The sequence below is a fragment of the Manacus vitellinus genome, unplaced genomic scaffold (assembly GCF_001715985.3).
Source record: "Manacus vitellinus isolate BGI_N305 unplaced genomic scaffold, ASM171598v3 scaffold_83_pilon, whole genome shotgun sequence".
Taxonomy (NCBI): Eukaryota; Metazoa; Chordata; class Aves; order Passeriformes; family Pipridae; genus Manacus; species Manacus vitellinus.
In genome coordinates, this window is record NW_021940836.1 from 1,547,836 (window position 1) to 1,552,705 (window position 4,870).

Sequence of the window (4,870 nt, forward strand, 5' to 3'; positions counted from 1 at the left end):
AATCACAGAATGGTTTGGTTTGGAAGTGACCTTAAAGATCATCTCGTTCCAACGCCCCTGCCATGGACAGGGACACCTTCCAGTAGACCAGGTTGCTCAAAGCCCCATCCAACCTGGCCTTGAACACTTCCAGGATGGGGCATCCACAACTTCTCTGGGCAACTTGTTGCAGTGCCTCACTGCCCTCACAGGGCGAATTTCTTCGTAATTTCTGATCTAAACCTAAATCCCTCCTAGAGTATTTCTGCTATGCATGAAGAGGTAAAAGCCACCTAAGAGAGCTCAGATTAAGGCAGTGGGAACTTAGGTTCAGACCTTTCAACTTGGCAAGAGCCAAGTGAATCCAGTAACAAGGATTTCTAAGAAATCTCACAAATTTGAGGTGGTCCAATATAAGTAAGAGAGGCTTCCCTCTTCAGAAGCACTAGCACCATCAGTTGCTACAAGCCTTTAACTATAACTTTTTTACTCCTGATGCTTTAGATAGTTACAGAAAGAAAAACTTATTAAAGACAGTGAGAGAAAAGGAGATAAAATTAAAAAAAAAAAAGGCAGATATTGCTGGGCCATCCCAAAGGTTTTGCAGACAAGAGAATGCTCTTATCAGTCAGCACCCACATCTGGTCTGATTATTTGCTGTTGTGGCTATGGAATTTATAGGAAAGAGGCTTGCAAGGGGCTTAAGGGCCTATCAAAGAGCAAACTGAACATGGAGGACCCAAGCTGGAAAAGGACAAGGAGCAGAGTGCCTTGGTGCTTCTATTCAGGTTTGGGTCAGGCAAAGAGAAAATACTAAAATGGTTTATTAGCCAAAGCTGGGAGTCTTGGCAAAGGTTTGAATCCTGACTTGGGGCTAGGAGCTGTAGGGTTGGGACAAAGCCCATTGTCAGAGGCAATGGGGTACCCTCATCAGCTGAAATTGCAGGGGATGTTTGGATCCCGCTTGGTTTTAAGTGGAACAGGTCAAGGAATACATTTCTGGTATGGCCAGGAGCCTCTCAAGAGGAGACCTGAAGGACTTGGTTGTACCTCCAGGCCTCCGAGGGGACAGAGTTTTGGACTCTGCCTGCAGGAAGGGGTGAAGGTGAGGGAGAGAGAAGAAACACATAGCCTTGTGAATTGTATTATAGAATCACAGAACGGTTTGGGTTGGAAGGGTCCTTGAAGACCTTGTGATTCCAACCCCCCTGCCATGGGCAAGGACACCATCCATTAGACCAGCTTGCTTGCCTTGAACACTTCCAGGGATGGGGCATGTTATGATGTGAACAGGCCTGAAACTGCAGGAGGGATGCTCTGGATCAGAGGGACAAACATCACAGCTAGCCTGGGAGGGATGATCTTGCAGGATCCAGCTGCCTCCACTGGCTCTCCTACAGAGTAGCTGCAGCCCTGTTATCTCTGCTGCTCCTCCTGCACTGGTCTCTGTGCATCTTTTGAAGTCCAATTGCTTTAATCATCCCAGAGGCTGTGGAAGCTATTGAAGGCAGAGCATTTGCATGGAGACATGCTGCACTTTATCTGCACTACTGATGAGTTTTCTGAATGAATTTTCCACTTACCCAACCTCTTAAATAAGCACCTCTTTGACCCATAATGTCCAAGAAAAATGCTCTCCTGGCTACCTCAAGCAATGCCCTGTGACTCTTCTGTCCTTCCCTCTGTCCACCTCAAGAATGTACAAGTCTGCCTTTAGACCATAATTTTTTTTCCCACTTGGCAAGAAAACCAGTCTGAGTATATTTGTGTGATGTAAGGCTTCCAGTGGAGTCAGTGTGACCAGATTTAAAAGTAGCTGGTCTAGATGTTCGATTAGAAACACTGAATAAATAATAAAAATACATGCTCAGTCCACTCCTGCAAAGATAACATCCTTTCTTCTCCTTCTACCCCCTTCACTCCTTTCCCTCCTTTCCCCCCTTTTCTTTTCCACAATGGTGTTCAAAATGGATGCTGAGAAGGGCACAGCACCTCTGTAACGTCATGGTGTGGGTGGTCTGTGTTCAGTGTGATCCTCATGTCAGATAACAGCCCTCAGGGTAAGCAAGAGCCATGTGGCTGGATGACCACAGATGGAGGTGGCTTAATTCTGCATGTGTGTCTGCTCTTCCTAGGTTGTATTTTTCCGATGCCTGAAAGCCTGCTCTCTGTGAGCAATATCATGTGCTGGAGAAGGTTCCTGCCTTCTTTAACACAAAGGGGGTTTTTTGGAGGCTCCATGGTTCCTAAGTGAGCTTGGGAATGCTTTGTTGTTGCTGGTGCTCTCTGCTGCTCCTTATAATTATTAACCAGGGTCACGGTGTGCTGGGGCATGAGGGGTTACTGAAGTGGTGGCTGTCTCCAGGGACTGGGCATTGGCAAAGCCCTTTCATTCACCTTTTGTTGCTTGCCCTGCAACTCCTGCTGATCTCCAAGGGTTTTTAACCCTACTGTGACTTGGGGAACAAGCCTAACATAACACAACCAGTAAGGCTGGCTCAGAGATCAAACAGCATGTGGGGGTACCCAAAACCGAGGTTCTCTGTTCCCTCCAAACCATGAGTGGATTGGGATGAGTTTTACCCAGAGTGGTGAATATTTTCAGCATCTCTCTACTTTTTCTCAGCCAGTGCTGACTTCCTGATGACTTGTTACCGCCTTCCTCTTTCTACTGTTTCTGGGTACGTCTTTCTGCCACCATGTTTTGCTGTTGTTCTACCCCTTTTCCTGTGATTGCTGTGTCCCTCCAGCCTCTTTCATTTGCCAGTCCAGTGGCAAAGCTGTCCAAAAGTCCAAAGCTAGTGCTGCTAGCTTTGCTTTGAGCTTATTACTCCTGCCCCTGCCAGGATACCTTCAGGCATCTGTCCTGGTCCCATCTGACCTTAACATCTGAACAGAAGGGCCAGTCAGGCTGGTACCATAAGCCCAATTTGTGTCCAAAGCTCTTGCCAGGCAGAGCTCACCACCAAGGAAGGGTTATGAGATTGTTCACAGTGTGGGGCTGCCTTTTCTTCTGGCAGCTCCAACATCTGACTGTGTTTGCAAAGGGTGACTCATGTCTGCATGGAATGAGGAACTCCAGAGCCAAAGGCCTCTGTCCCAGTGTGAGTTATCCAAGCAGAAAGGTAGCTCCTGGTCATCACACCCAGCTGGCTCCTGCAGGAAATGGGTATTCAAGGATGCCCAGACCCTCCTGTTAACCCTGGTCTTCCCAGGAAAAAACATATCTGAATGCTACACTGCATGCAAACCTGCTGGCTGGCTATGCCTCTCCCCATGCTGTCAGCTTGCTGTAAAGCAACAAAGGAACAATGTTCTGGAGAAAAAAAAAAAACAAAACAGAGGAAATAAAGCAACTATGATAAAAATTACTGTGCGCTGCTGGAAACAGCCTCTAAATGTGAGATCTTATCATCAGCTGATTTTGTGCAGATGTTACCAGCCAGGCTCACTTTGGTGATGTGGAGTCACTTGCAGTATCTTTCTCTTAGAAAGCGTGACCCTGTCCTTTCCCTGGTCATGCTGCTAATGCACTTTTTAATGAAAGATTACTTTTTTTTTCATAGAACCATAGAATGGTTTGGGCTGGAAGTAACTTTAAGACCATCTAGTTCCAACCACCCTGCCACGGGAAGGGACACCTTTGAGTAGGCTAGCTTGCTCAAAGCCCCATCCAGCCTGGCCTTGAACACTTCCAGGGAGGCGACAGCCACAACTTCTCCGGGTAACCTGTGCCAGTGCCTCACCACCCTCACAAGGCAGAATTTCTTTCTAATACCTAATCTAAATCTACTCTCAGTTTAAAGCCATTCGCCATTGTCCTATCACTACAAGCCCTTGTCAAAAGGACTTTTTTTAGTTGTTTTTTTTCAGTAATAGCCAGCTGTTTAGCGATACCTTCCTTTGTAGGTCCTGCAGTGCTTTGCAGAAGGGACCAGGATCACTGCAGAGGGTGTTTTTTCCTGCTCCATAGAGGAGCAGGATTCATCAGGGGACATTTGTTGTACTTATGTGCTTGCAAAAAGCCATGTCGATGCAGAGGGTTTACTTGCTCAGAACAAACAGCCCCTAACCCCATCATTTTTGAGGCTAATTCCACTACCCTGAGTTTCCAGTTTCCGAGGGGAGACAGCTTGTCCCCATGTGTGCTTATGCAAGATTAACCCTCTGGCTGAAAGGTGCCGTGTTCAGGTATCCTGATTTGGATGCCATCTGTGCTGCAGCAAATCACTGATCAAAATCAGAACTTGAATAAATATAATTGAGAGTAAAAATGATCATTTCACTTTTAGCTTAGCGGAGTTTTTAGCTCTTAAATGAGAACAGAGGTATGACCCAATGAAGGGATGAGATAAAGGTCAGAAGGGGACATTTAGCCTTCTGTTCTTCAACAGTTTTGTTTCAGTGCAAATATTCAGTAATTTGAATTTTGGATAAAGAATCTCCTCTGGAAAGATGTCCGACTGAGCTCAGAAGCATCTGGAGATGAGCTACCTATAATTTCCCATAGGAATTAGCTTCCCTGGTTAACCTCAGTCATTTTGATAAGAAATGATATCTTGTTTTCTAATTTCCATCAGTGTGGCTTCAGCTTCCACTCCTTGTGGACACTGCTAATGCAGGATGCTGCGCTGTGCTGCTGGCTCTGGGCCACAGCACTTGGAGTCCGAAGCAAAGCTATAGTACATGTACAGCTGGGAGTGGGAAAGGGCTTTGGGAACGCAGCTCATACCTGCTGTGGATGATGTGCTGCTGGTCCTGATGTCACTTTGTAGCTCCTGAGGGTGATGAGGCACTGGCACAGGTTGCCCAGAGAAGCTGTGGCAGGGGGATTGGAACTAGATGATCTTGAAGGTCCCTTCCAACCCAAACCATTCTATGATTCTAAGAT